Source organism: Xyrauchen texanus, chromosome 29 (genome assembly GCF_025860055.1).
Source record: "Xyrauchen texanus isolate HMW12.3.18 chromosome 29, RBS_HiC_50CHRs, whole genome shotgun sequence".
In the NCBI taxonomy this organism is placed as follows: domain Eukaryota; kingdom Metazoa; phylum Chordata; class Actinopteri; order Cypriniformes; family Catostomidae; genus Xyrauchen; species Xyrauchen texanus.
In genome coordinates this window covers 8,605,686-8,621,547 of record NC_068304.1, presented here as the reverse complement: position 1 = coordinate 8,621,547, position 15,862 = coordinate 8,605,686, and positions in this window count along the sequence as shown.

Below are 15,862 nucleotides of genomic sequence, written 5' to 3'. Positions count from 1 at the left end.
CAAGGTCACTGTGCTCCATTTCCTGGATCAAGTGTAATGGATTTATTTTTTGTCCCAATTTATTGAGTCAAAATAAGGTAACGAATAATAGCATAGATCTTCGTTATAGATTCATAATAAAACTATTGAAGGGGAAGGAAAAATCGACTTTGTTTTTATAAAAACAAAGGCAGTTTTATTTATTCTGAATGTTTATACAGTTTTCCATAACAAAATAGGGTCCTAATATTTGTTTTATAGAAACCATAGACATTGACCTACACTACAATAGTATATGATGGCATTTTAGTGCCACATTAAAATAATGTCATATAGTATTACAAGAATAAAGTTGAAATGTTTTGAGAATAATCTCATGACATGCCTTTTATGGAATGAAGTTGTAGCATTATGAGATTAAAGTCGTAATATTTCGAGAAAAATCTAAATTACAAGAATAAACTCATAGCATTGTGAGTTTAAAGTCATAATATTTTGAGAATATAAATCGATATTACGAGAATAAAGTCGTAGCATTATGAGAATAAAGTAGTATATTGCATAAATAAAATAGAAATATTTTGATGGAATCAATTCCAAGAGTCGATTCCAGACTTATTTGTTTGATTCCAAAAAAGTGGGAGGTAAAGTTAAATCTCATAATAAACAGCTCACTACTAAGTGTACTTTGCACTATAATATAATAAACAGCATTTACTATTAATAGGTCCATTCTAAAATTGAATCAGGCACATACCAAAGCACAATTCTTCAATCATGAGATACATTTGAGGAAAGTTCAAGTAGATGCGCCTGTATTTTAAAGAACTACCACAAATAATCTTAAAAGCACCATTTAACCTACATTAAAATTGTCTGTTACCACTGAGTTCTTGTTTAGAAAGAGGATTAAATTATAATGTCCAGTAATTGTCCTCTACCTTTTGTACACTGAACAAAATGTCCAAACAATATACTTTATTATATAGATTAACATTGACATTAACCTGAGTTTTAGTATAAAAGTGGGGCTCAGCGGTTGAGGCTCTGGGTTACTGACCAGAAGGTTCGGGGTTCAAGCCCCAGCACCATCAAGATGCCACAATTTGGCCATTGAGCAAGGCCCCTGCAGGCTGACCCTGCACTCTGACCCCAGCTTAGCTGGGATATGTGAAAACTAATAAATTTCACTGTATATATGCAAAAAACTGTGTATAATGTGTGACCAAAATAAATAAAATAAAGGATTCTATAAAGAGAAGATTGTTTAAATTATTTGAAAGTTATGATGCAAGGTAGCATGCAGTTCGTCAGCATTAGCAGGCAAGATCACGTTAGCTAAAATTTCACAGATCAATCCTTATGGCATTATATTTCACATGCTTTGCAGTTTTGTAAGTTTACCTGTCCAATAAGAAGAACGCCAATTCATGGTCGGTTTTGATCCCAAAACCTAACGAAGTTCCCTCCAGGAATCAAATGCCCTGCCGATGTTCACTCTAGTTTTCACTTGACCCGCTCCCTTCGCATGAAAATCAGTCTACAGGCTTTAATAGGCAACCTAGGAAGTCCGGGAAGGGCTCATTTTTAAAGTTGCGTTACAAGCAGTTCACACATTGGCAAAAAAAGGTGAATATTACATGAAAAATGTTACATATTGCACCTTTAACTTACTGATTTATTGATGTGAACTGTGAAGCTAACTCAACTCTGCCATCTCCTTGTTGCAGACTTGTGTTGTAACATCGGGAAAGGAGTTATTGTTTGCCAATTTACTGTCATAAATTTGGCATGTTACTTGATTATAAGTTTAATCCAAAGTAAAATACTGACAGACTGTACAGGACTGGAAAGCAGATGTGTTGAAGGGCTTGTGTGATTGCTTCATTCAGATGAACAAACAGAGCAGAATTACAGATGCTGGCAGACTACAAAAGACTCATTAAGTCATTGTGGTGATGAGGGCAGGGCCGAGCACTGGTTTGAGAATAGAGAGCGAGGCCAGGAGGAAAGAATGGTGAGGACTCGCACCTGTGTATCATTTCTCTAACAGCCGTTCTGTGTTTTAGTGCGCAACGTTGGGGAGATAAAAGTGGAGACAAGAAGCCCAGAGGAGAGAGAGAGTTACAAACAGCAGTATGCACGCATATTCATCCACCTTCGTTTTCCCCAGGAGGTCTACATCCAGGTACTGACTAGGCTCAACCCTGCTTAGTTTTAGTGGGTAACCAGGTGAGAGCTGCAGGGTGATATGGCTGGTGACCATTGGGTTGGCTCGAGACCTGGGACACACGATGGCTCGAGATCAGACAGATCCACATTAGATGTTGGTTGTTCTGGGACAACCAATGGCGCCACTCTGTTTCGTTTGCAGCGGCGGAAGGTGCATTCTATAGGGTGTTTTCCAAACTGCATTTTTGCGCCATTGAAGGGCACTTCAGGAAGGGGATGTCACTCAAAGAGTCATTACAAACAAAAGTAAGAAAGGGTGTTTTTACAAGACTTTTAGTGAAGGGTACATTAAAACTGTAATGCTATCCTCTCTTTAGAGAGCCCACATCAAGTGCTTTGTCCTTTGTTGAGAGTGGGGCATAAGGACGATCACTTTTGATTGAATTTCACCCATAGCCTTCCATGTTCTTCGGAAAAATGCACAAATTACATGCTTCTGTGTCACTTCTGTATTTTTTTATATAAGAGGAAAAACAAATAATAAGCATTTAGAAACATTTCTAACCACAGATTTAAAGTGAATGGTTAATCTTAAATTGAAAGACTGTCCTAATATGTGTTGCTTGATGTTGGTGACTTCTAGAGGGCCAATGTTCATTGAACTCTCTTTGGTTCTCATCACAGTACATTGTATATACTGTAATTTTCTTCATTTACAACATTCAAAACTGTGTATATACTGTCTAACCCTCTATGCACATCATTTATAAAGAAAAGTATCATACTTTTGAAAACTCTGTAATTGTATGGAAGAGGAAACCTGCAAAACAATAAATATATAAATAAGTAAAATACAAATAAATAACTAAATAAATAATTCACAATATAACAACAGAGACTATTTAGCAGAGAAGGGCCACTTCTATTTAAATGAATGGGAGAAATTGGAACAATCAACCAAGGAGCTTTAAGTGTCCAACGGTCACCGAATGTAGAAAGGAGGTCCCGCCTTGCAGATAAAAGAGCCAATCACCTTTTAGATACAGACATCATTTGTCAATCAACTCTAGAACGTGAAAAAGCATTAGCTATACTAGCTGGGGAAATTGAGTTTTTTTAGCATAATATGAGGTAAAGAATCACAGTTTATTATACCAGTATTGTCAGATGACCAACCATTTTTGAGATTTTGGTCTTTCTCCATTCAAGTAGATAGGACTGCACTGGCATGATTAGAAATAGCACTCATACTTTGTTACTCTCTCAGCAGAAGGATTGTCTTCGCTCATGCTTTGATTATCACTGAACTGAAGAGATTTGCGAGTGTGCAGTTTATATACTGTTTCTGATGTGCGTCACAATCACTGACCATGACGCAATAATATTCTCCTCGTTCTTCTTGGCATTCCATAGTTACCATAGAAACTAAATGAAGTGGAGTGGAGCCTATCCATTCATCATTGGACACGTGTATGTCATTTTGAGCTATTTTGGAAATTGTCAGTCTAGTTGTCCACAAGAATATGAGAACACTCAAAACAGTGGAGATGATTGTGGACTTTAAGAGGAACACCCCAACATCGTCCCCCCTCACCATTCTGAACAGCACTGTGGCAGCAGTGGAGTCATTCAGGTTCCTGGGCACTACCATCTCACAGGACCTGAAGTGGGAGATACACATTGACTCTATTGTGAAAAGGCCCAGCAGAGGTTGTACTTCCTTCCGCCAGCTGAGGAAGTTCAACCTGCCACCAGTGCTGCTGAAACAGTTCTACTCAGCAGTCATTGAGTCTGTCCTCTGCACTTCAATAACTGTCTGGTTTGGTGCAGCTACCAAATCAGACATCAGAAGACTACAAAGGATCAGTTCTGACTGCTGAGAGGATTATTGGCACTCCCCTACCCACCCTGCTAGAACTGTACACATCCAGAGTGAATGAAAAGGGCTGGAACAATCACTCTTGACCCCATTCACCCAGCACACTTCCTTTTTGAACTGTTGCCTTCTGGCCGGCGCTACAGAGCACTGAGCACCAGAACCGTCAGGCACAGGAACAGTTTTTTCCCTCAGGCTATCCATCTCATGAGCAGTTAAAACTGCCCCCAAATACTTTCTTTTGGTCAATACAACCATGTGCAATATTCAATCCATGCATTCCTACTTATATCCATATCTTAATTATATTCTTTAACATATACCTCTTCTTCACTACATTACGTCACTTGCACAACTTTATTCTAAATCTACCTAAAAATATTCGAATCTGTACCTAAAATATATATATAAAAAATGTATTGCTCTATTGTATATTTCTCTTTAAATTATCTGTTATATCTTATTTTTTTATGTCACTATATGTTTAAATGTATATGTTTGTATGTATGTATATACTGTACATTGCATTCTCTTTGCACTGGAAGCTTCTGTCACCATCACAAATTCCTTGTAAGTATACTTGGCAATAAAGCTCACTCTGATTCTGATAAGAAATGGTTAAAAAAAATTATTTAAAATGTGAAAGCTCTTGAGAAAAACACTCAATTTTATACATTAAACTGTTCAGCCTTAGTGTAAAAAAAAGTAATTAAAAGGTTCAATATTATTAAATATAATAGTTTAAATCTATTATTAACAGATTTAAGTATAGCAATACAAATATTTAAAATAATAATAATAAGAGGGCTTTTACATACAACTGGTTTTTAGAATCTAGCATTGAGCCTTTTTTGGCTTTGAAAGATTTTAAGTAAAGATTTTTGTACGATTTTAAGTATGTCTTAAGGTTGTTGCAAGATTCAGTATACTAACGCTTTTTGTGCAGTTCTTATTTTGTGAACGTTACACTTAATTGGCTAAATTAAGTAATAAACTTAATACTGGAGAGATCTGGAACAACTGTAACCTCCTTTCCCTAAAGCATTGTAAGCCTTTGCGTCTAGTCTCCTAAAGCCATCGTAATTTAAGTAGTACTTGAAAATGATTTGCGAGTGCTCTGGAGTAATTGTACTGCGCTATTAAGAGCATCATATGCAGTGCCCTGCAGGTCAGTTGCATAAAAGGGGAATTAATATACAATATAATAATAATATAGTAAGTATTGTACACTTAATACAGTTAAAGGAATAGTTAACTCATTCTTAAATTATTCAGAAGCGATATGATTGGTTTGGGTGAAAAAAAGATTAATATTTAAGTCCTATTTCCCCCAAAATTCTCCCCCTGCCCAGTCGGTGGTGATGTGCACAAAGACTGCAAATTGCCAAAAACAAAAGAAGAATTTATAGTAAAAAAGAAAAAGAAAAAAAGACATAAATATTGATCTTTTTCTCACTAACACCCATTATATCGCTTCTGAAGATATGGACCATATAAATACATCCCTTATGCTAAAATGAACAGTTTATGACTTTGACCTTCAAAGTTCAGACCCACAAGAGGACAATATCTCTCCTGCACAGATTGCTTTTTACATTGAACCACTAGAGTGTGCTGCCCTACACATTCATTACATTGGTAGTCCAGCAGTCACATTTGAAGCAGGAGAATGCACTGATGTAATATCTCAGACGGTCCAGTACGACAGACAATATTGTCTTTGTCCTCAGTTCCAACCATACCCGTGTTGCTCATTATCCGATTATAAAAACGTGATTGAACTTTTGAGGATTGTAAAGTTTAGCTGCCCGCCTCACTGGACCCACTGTTTGTTTACCGCAACAACCGTTCCACTGATGATGCCATTGCATCTACAATACACACTGCTCTCTCCCACCTGGAAAAAGGACACATATGTGAGAATGCTGTTTGTAGACTACAGCTCAGCATTCAACACCATAGTGCCCTCCAAGCAATGTTGCTTGGAACTGCACCCAAGACATACAGCCACTATTGAACTATGAGTGACAATAAAGGGATTTGATTTGATTGTTTTACTTTTCCATATAAATAGCTTTAACATTTAAAGTAATAGTTAAAAATCATAATCTGTCATTACTTACTCACCCTCATGAGGTTCAAACTCATATGAGTTTCTTCTGTTGAACACAAAAAAGTAGATATTATGAAGAATGTTCAACTTTATTTTTTACAAATAAATTGAAGGGGCTATCACGCTCCAATAAAGCCCCATAATAGCAGTCCTTATGACCATATGAACGGACCTAAAGCCACTATTTGCTGAAAACTTTCCGCTCCACCTCAGCATAAAAATCTCAGTTGCGCTTCGAATTTTGAATATGCATTGGACTCCTTAGAACGACTCAGAAAATGACAACATACTTGACCTACAGAAAGTTGCATGAAATAGGTCAATAGTCCCACGGCCATATGTAAACCCCCATGGATAATAGACACAGCAATATTCTGTCATCTATGAATCATGCATTACTTCATAGTTGCAAGAGTGTTAAAGGTTAGTCTATATGGATGGATATAATCCCCACATTCCCCAAGCACTGATTATGACATCCATGGGTGCCGATATAAGCCATCCAAGGCACAGAGCAAGGCTTTCTCAAAGGTTTTGTGGTTTCATACAGTATGAGGAGATACCACACATCTGAAAAGAAAGGATTTGACTTTAAGTTCAGGTTATTTAACCATTCAGCTGACTCAGCACTCCCTGTTAAGAGGCGAAACAGATGGATTGAGTCATGGCTGGACGATAATTCAAATATTATATTACAAAAGTACAGAGCTTTTATTAAAGAGCTTCCCTGGTCTTATTGTGAATCATTTATTTGTAAATGTTATTCAAAAGAAAATGCATGTTTGTCTTTGTAATCTTTCATCAAAATCTAAAAAATGTGCTTCTCAGGTGAAATTATTTTACTTTTACTTATCACCCCGTCCCCTACATCCACCTGTTAAATAAAATACAAATGTTTTTTCATAATCATTTCAGTAATGTGATCTCACATTGTCAAGGCTTTGTGGGCATATCTCACATTCCATTATGCACCGTAGAAAGTTAAAGAAGTGTGCGTCTGATTTCTGTTGTATTTATTGTAAATCTTACATTCCAGTGTTGACGATGCAACCATCATCATCGCCAATTGGTCTCTCTGGAGCCAGCAGTCCAATCATAATGAGGCAGAGCTCTACAGAAAGCCTTATTAAAGCAGAATTTGCTGTAATTAATACACATGCGCAACCCCAGAGGGCCTCAAGCAAATCACAGCCAGAGGACCCAATTGAAAACACATGCTGCCTCTAAGTACCAACGGGGAACGCCATCTCGCACTGTTTCTTCATCGCTTCATTCCTTCAATTTAGTCCTAAAAATCCTGATTTTAAAATGTATCTGATTTGCTTCAAATGTGATTTCCAAAGCTTTTGTTTTTTTTAAATAGCACTTTTTGATTTACATTAATGTTACTTTTGTTAAGGGTTTATAAAGGAATTCATTAATGACTTGTAATTAATTTACAAATGCATTTAAAATCATTGATTTGCATTTATAACAACAAATAGTAGAGTTTTTATGAAAGAGTGCCTTAACCTCCCGAGCAACTGCTGTGTGTCTTTTCTATTTCCCAATTTTTAGGAGAACTAGTAGCACCTAATAAACAAGCTAAAAAATAAATAAATAAATAAATTTTACAGCAAATAGTTTTATGTGGACAGCGGGACTAAGTTGTGAAATTTTAAATAACACTAAGCTATAGAAAGTCAGACTTTTTCCATCAAATTGTTTGTTTCCAGGAGTGTTTATTCATGTTTTTGAGACGTTATACACATTACAGCTGATTTTCTTTAAAGCTGAATAAATAATTATGATTCAAAGTAATGGCCAACATCATCCAATCACAGCCAGCCATGTTGAAATTAAATTTAGCATTAGGAATTCTGAATCCAAGTACTGATCTGAAGTCCCATTTCTGCCACCTATGTTGAGTGATCCATACTTCATCTGCTACCTAAAACCGAAAATTTGGTCGGATTTTAGGAGTGAATGCACTTCTATGCGCTGCATAGACAGCTGCTCCCTTTTTTCTACATCCTTGTTTCTCCAATGACTTGTTAGTAACAGCCCAATCCGTCGTTATTGGTTCTAAAGTGACATTTTCAAATTAGTTATGGAGGCTCGTGCGCATCTTTTGAACCAGCAACGGCAGATCCTGATCCGTGGCGCAAGAAAGTATTTCCATTTAAAAAAAAAAAATGTGTGACAGTCCTTAGTTTTCTCATTTTCCTCAGCCTGATGTTTGGGCCATACAGCATGACTGCGAGTGTGATATTGCTTAAATATCCATAAATGCATCAAGGTTCCTTCATTACATTATAATAATAAAACCTGTTTAGTGAACGTTTGCAGAGCCAAGTGTTTAAAATTAATTGTGCTCTTTTGTACAATGTACAACAAATGCTAGTATTGCAGCATTGTTATCAGTTTGGTTGCTAGGAGACATCTCTGGTGACAATCGACCAATTGCTATCCTAACAGGAGCATAGCAGTTTTGTTTGTTTATAAGTCATTTTCCGAGCATTGGGCAACAGAATGCCTTTAAGGTCGGAGATCGGAGATATCAGGGCGAATTTTTTTTTATAAATAATATAAGGCAGCATAATTCCTCAGCTTTAAGTCCTGTAACTGCCGTCTCTGACTGAGGATGAGATTTCTTGAGGTAAACTTGGTCTGTGCTTACAGTATTCTAACCTCTGCCCCCAGTGGCTGAAGCAGCAAGATTTTTTAAAACGTATTGGCACGTGTCAACACCAGATTCTTTGTGAAATGCCCACAGAGGGTGACAAAAGCTAGTTATAAAGCAAGAGCAATGCATATTTCATAAACTGTAGCCGCAACCCAAACCTAAACACAACCATCAGTGGAGTAAAAATTGAATGTTAGAGGAAAAAACGGGACCTCCAAATTGCGATTGTCACTGATTATTTGAATGTGATTACTTCCTGGTTTTAACACAGCCTATGTCTCCCACATTGCTGGCATGACACACTATCAGTCATGCCATAAAAGGTGAACACACATTACCTGAAATGATGGAGATGGCGCTTTTCTGTAACTCACCATATCGGGGGTCGATGTCAGGTTACTGGAACATTTCGTTGCAACATGCCTACTTCCTGTGTAATCATCTTGGCTGTTTGGGCACATAAGGACAATTGAATGTAGGAATTGGCCAACCGCTATCAACCACACAACAACAAATTAGCAACCACCCAGAACACCCTAGTATGAAAGCAATATAGCCATCAAATTTCATACCTTTTTTAAAGCCATTTCAAACATTCAAGCCAACATCCAAAGTTTGTCTTTTATTAGTTACATTTATAATTTTTATTTTTACCCATAACTGACTCAATTAATCCCAGGGCGAGCAATACTTCCACATACACCTTTGACAAGTGCGTGGGATGTAATGTAAGTTGATGAGCACAGTGAATTCTGCCATAATAATCTGATAAATATTTATTTATTGAGACAAGTAAATCATAATTTCACATGTCATCATACAAACCGCACAACAACAACAAAAACTTGAAAAAAGTTGCACTTTTGTCAATAAAAAGAATGATTTTGTGTAATTGTTTATAACTATACATTAAGAAGAAACTAATTTATTTAACTTTGGATAAACATTCAAATTAATCTGAAACATCTTTAAGGTTAATCATTTTAGCCTTAGTCAAATCCTATAAGACGTTTGAAATAAATACAGTTGAACAGTGCAGTAGAAATACAAATCAACATTAACTACAAATACTAAATGCCGTAGATTGTTTAAAATGTTTAAACATGTTTAAAAGCATCACTCAAATTATTCACACTTTTATATACAGTATCTCACCAATCACCAATGAGTACACCAATCACATTTTTATATCTTTTCATGTGACAACACTGAAGAAATGACACTTTGCTACAATGTTAAGTAGTGAGTGTACAGCTTGTATAACAGGGTAAATTTGCTGTCCCCTCAAAATAACTCAACACACAGCCATTAATGTCTAAACCGCTGGCAACAAAAGTGAGTACACCCCTGAGGGAAAATGGCTAATTGGGCCCAATTAGCCATTTTCCCTCCCTGGTGTCATGTGACTCGTTAGTGTTACAAGGTCTCGGGTGTGAATGGGGAGCAGGTGTGTTAAATTTGGTGTCATTTCTCTCACACTCCCTCATACTGGTCACTAGAAGTTCAACATGGCACCTCATGGCAAAGAACTCTCTGAAGATCTGAAAAAAAGAATTGTTGCTCTACATAAAGATGGCCTAGGCTATAAGAAGATTGCCAAGACCCTGACACTGAGCTGCAGCACGTTGGCCTAGACCATACAGCGGTTTAACAGGACAGGTTCCACTCAGAACAGGCCTCGCCATGGTCGACTAAAGAAGTTGAGTGCACGTGCTCAGCGTCATATCCAGAGGTTGTCTTTGGGAAATAGACGTATGAGTGCTGTCAGCATTGCTGCAGAGGTTGAAGGGGTGAGGGGTCAGCCTGTCGGTGCTCAGACCATACGCCGCACACTGCAACAAATTGGTCTGCATGGCTGTCGTCCCAGAAGGAAGCCTCTTCTAAAGATGTTGCACAAGAAAGCCCGCAAACAGTTTGCTGAAAATAAGCAGACCAAGGACATGGATTACTGGAACCATGTCCTGTGGTCTGATGAGACCAAGATAAACTTATTTGGTTCAGATGGTGTCAATTGTGTGTGGCGGAAACCAGATGAAAAGTACAAAGACAACTGTGTCTTGCCTACAGTCAAGCATGGTGGTGGGAGTGTCATGGTCTGGGGCTGTATGAGTGCTGCCGGCACTGGGGAGCTACAGTTCATTGAGAGAACCATGAATGCCAACATGTACTGTGACATACTGAAGCAGAGCATGATCCCCTCCCTTCGGAGACTGGGCCGCAGGGCAGTATTCCAGCATGATAATGACACCAAACACACCTCCAAGACGACCACTGCCTTGCTAAAGAAGCTGAGGGTGAAGGTGATGGACTGGCCAAGCATGTCTCCAGACCTAAACCCTATTGAGCATCTGTGGGGCATCCTCAAATGGAAGGCGGAGGAGCACAAGGTCTCTAACATCCACCAGCTCCGTGATGTCGTCATGGAGTGGAAGAGGACTCCAGTGGCAACCTGTGAAGCTCTGGTGAACTCCATGCCCAAAAGGGTTAAAGCAGTGCTGGAAAGTAATGGTGGCCACACAAAATATTGACACTTTGGGCCCAATTTGGATATTTTCACTTAGGGGTGTACTCACTTTTGTTGCCAGCGGTTTAGACATTAATGGCTGTGTGTTGAGTTATTTTGAGGGGACAGCAAATTTACAATGTTATACAAGCTGTACACTCACTACTTCACATTGTAGCAAAGTATCACTTCTTCAGTGTTGTCACATGAAAAGATATAATCAAATATTTACAAAAATGTGAGGGGTGTACTCACATTTGTGAGATACTGTATATCATAAAAATTTCATAATTTACTCATTTCATTCCAAATCCATATACTGTAGCTTTCCGTGAAGGACAGACCAAAATGTAAGCCATTATTTGTTTGTGCATGAGCCAAATTTGCCATGAATAACACTAAACACCATTTGGTTCTTGGATGTCTCATAATCGAAGTGAAGTGGCAAGCATGGATATGTGCAAGTACAAATATGATTTGAGAGGTACATTACAAAAGAAGATAATCTATGAATAATGACTTCAATTTAAATCTATTCCTCTCATAAATCTATTTTATAACTTCTGCATACTTATTATATAGCACACAAGTATCATGGACTAATTTCATGTTGCTTTTTTGGACCTTTACAGCCCCTAGTCACTACATTCTTTTGTTATCTGGAACAGAGCATCTTCAAAGTATGTTTTGTGTTCCACAGAGTTATACAGTCATGGGTTTTGAGCAACATGAGTGTGAATAAATTATGGCAGAATAAGCATTTTGTGAGAACTAGCCCCTTTAAATCTAAACTGAATGTCTACTTTTTAATTGAATTCTGAATATTTAATTTGACATCAGCACTCTTTCTCACAGTGAGTAGATCCTTCAGTGTAAATTTCAGTATTTAAAAAAGAACACAAGCTAAACCTTAAGTAACACATTTCAACAAGAGGAAAAAAACCCTCCAGCATTCAATACAGAGAAAATAAACATTCTTCTCTCAGGAGAAACTACACAAACATAAGCCATACTCAGGTCACAAAGGTGACATGCACATATGCACACCATGAAGCATGTAATTGTACAGATATTTATCCAGCTGCCTGGAAGTGCATTTGAAATTAGATGAACCAAACACAATAAATAAAAATTAAAAAAATGCTCAAAACAAATATGATTTTGGCAGAGAGACCCCCCCACGAGACCCCAACACATGGAGGAAGTGCTTCGAAAAGGATGAAATAAGTTCCGGAAAATGAGGTAAAACATGGAAATAGTGAAATATTTGAAAATAACTTTGAAATGGGAATGTCTTCACACATTCTGGAACCTTCAAGTACATTTCCTAAAAGCTCATTTGGTTGTGTGGTTCATTAGGGGTGTGAGATTTAAATAAATGTTACAAGATGCTAATATGCAGCCAGATGTCAATTAAAGTAAATAAACAGATTAACCCTACGCTAGGCAAAACAAGAAACATCTGTAGTCTTTTCTGTTTGTTCTTGGGATGCTGAGAATTTCAACCACAATAGAGCATTTCACAATACGCTTAAGCCCTGAATTATGGACTTTTAACACTTTACGTTGCACAGTTGCACTGTGGAAAGCACATCAGAACCAAGAGCTTCCAAATGTACTATATGATATCTTACAACCTGACAACCCAGGATAAATGACAGACTACGGACAAAGTATGTGTGCACAATGTGAAGATAATCCAGGATTAAATAACCCTCCTTTAACCATTTCAACTGTGCGAGGTCTAAATGAATGTTGAAGTGACCATATTGTTATTTAGAAAAGTATTCATTCAATTGGACCACTGTGAATAATTTCAATCCACAGTAAAATGTCTGTGAAGTATGAAAAAAGACGAGGGGTTGAAAATAGAACATCTAGATATATCCAGAAGATACTGGCATTTTTTCCCCAGATGTGTAAGATCAATGTATTTATATCAATAATTATAACTATTAATAAAAAGAATCAGGCTTGTATTTGAGCCTTTATGCAGTTTAAGTCATGTGTAATATTTTTTACTTGGATAAAAAAATCATAAAGAACAAGAGAGAAGCTTTGCCAGCATACAGGCCTCGAGACATGAAAGCCCACCCCAAAGTATGAATCACAGAGCAGCGGAACTAATTTCTTTCACCGCTATTGTTCCGAGGTTCTCCCTCAAACTTCAGAGAGATCCTCCGTGTTATTAGAGAAGACATTGATCTGACACGCATGTTCCTGCGGCCAAAGAACAATGTGAACCAAAATCTGCATCGCCTCTCCATTCATATGAAGCGTGATTCACTGCGGTGAAGGGTTTCATGTGCTGCTTATTAAAAGCACTTGTTGAGGTTTGTTGTTCAGCTAACAATCCAGCTAACTTCTTTTATTGCTGTTTGTTGTAACAGCCCACGTGGTTTGACAAGTGTATTTGTATTATTATATTATTACTGCTGTCAAGACAACAATGGCCATGGCCTGGTTCTAGGAGCACAGTGGTGCTGGCAGTAAAATTCAGGCTTTGAAAACATCTTACTGAGTTGTAAGGGGCGGCTGTGGCTCAGGTGGTAGAGCGGGTTGTCCACTAATTGCAGGGTTGGTGGTTCGATTCCTGGCCCACATGAATCCACATGCCGAAGTGTCCTTGGGCAAGACACTGAACCCCAAGTTGCTCCCAATGGTAGGCTAGAAAAGGCAGACCATTTACCATTGTGTGTTTACTTTTACTGAAGGCAGAACAATTCTAATTCATATAATCGTTGTATGGGTAGGTTGTTATTAATACTTTTCATTTGTCATGATGAATTACCCATAAACATACACATAACTTGTGGTAAAAATGGTAAAGATGGTTTGTTTGCCAACTATAGAAATTTGTATTGTGTCTATACTGTACATTAGGGCTGTCAATACATAATAATAATACAAAATTATAGTATTTATAATAAATATAAGACAATATAAATATATTGCATTATTGTGGCAGACAAGTAAAGCATTGAGTAGACAATACAAAAAGTGCCTTTAGAAGTCAAATATATTGTTTAATTCCCATATAATTGAAGAAGCCTACAGTCGACAGCAATCCGTTTAGAAATTGAGTATGCTGATCATTCTTTTCTGTCTGCGCTATTTTTAATTGTCAGTCTATGTACATTTGCTTCATATGGGATGCTTTTGAAGTTAAAAGTAGTTGAAACTATGAAAATTGCATCTCGAGATGCATTATGTTGTTGTCTTTCACCCCGCTATCAAGAATGCGTCCTTATGACGCATTCTGTGGTGGCTCAGTGGTTGAGGCTCAGGGTTACTGACCAGAAGGTCGGGGGTTCAAGCCCCAGCACCACCAAGATGCCACTGTTGGGCCCTTGAGCAAGGCACTTAACTCCAGGTTGCTCCGGGGGGATTGTCTCTGTAATAAGTGCACTATAAGTCGCTTTGGATAAAAGCGTCTGCCAAATGCATAAATGTAAATGTTATGACTGGCTCTTGTTCTGTGGCTGCAAGGTTTGTTGAGGTGCGTTGACTGCCTCCTACTGACGTGGCTTGGAAAACTACTTCAATCTAGAATTGCTTCAATAATACAACAATATATCCTTTATTATGGAATTTATGTTAGGGTCATGGGGAATAATTTTTTATTTTTAATACAATTCATCACACTAAATTAATGTGTTAAATTGACAGCCCTAATAAAAATTATATATATTAATTAATATTTTTGTTTACCTAGAACCCCTCCACAGTTAATGCATTATCCGTTTCTTTTTTTTTACTTCCTGTAATACTTCATGTGATAGGAGAAAGGTGTCCCGAGTTGTTCCTTTCAGGCTACTCAGCATTACAGGCTCTGATGAGGGTGGGGCAGGTTTAGGGGATTCTGCTGCCTGCCAGGAACAACCCCAGGCACCTTTGTACAATTGGCAAAACTTCACCAATGTTTTCCCCCACTTTCTGTGGTTAACACTGGCATATACATTTTCAGGAGGTACTCGCTTGACTCAACTGCACATCCTTGCACAGAAACTGATTGTGTGAAGCAGTGCACGTTTATTCATGATGTGCGACGCATGCCCAGGGCATAATAAACACCGGAGCACATTTACTGTATCTTCATCCACAAGCGGGTATGTGATATGGGCAAGCTGGTGTATTTCATTGCTAACGTACAAAAACACTCACTGAGAAACTGCCCGAGAGAGATCCAGTGTGTGGTCGATAGAGACTGAAGGACCTAGACGTTCAGCAAGCTGCAGCCAGGTATACTCAAACCCCGTTCACACTGTCAGCGATTTTGTCACTGTGAGCGACAGGAGACCATTCATTTTCAATGAGAGCTGGCGACTTCTGGCGACAGGATGTGGGCGTGTCAAGCGATGAGACAAAGTTGAGAAAAGTTCAACTTTATGCAAATGAAATTGTCAACATTCTGAGTGTGTTTGATTGATACATTGAAAGATCGTTTTTTGCGTTGAAATAATGCATTGAGTTTTCCTGCAGTTTATTGTCGAAATTGTTAATTGTTGGGGGGTTTCGCTGTCCTTTTCTGCATATCGCGACGCTGTTTTGTGG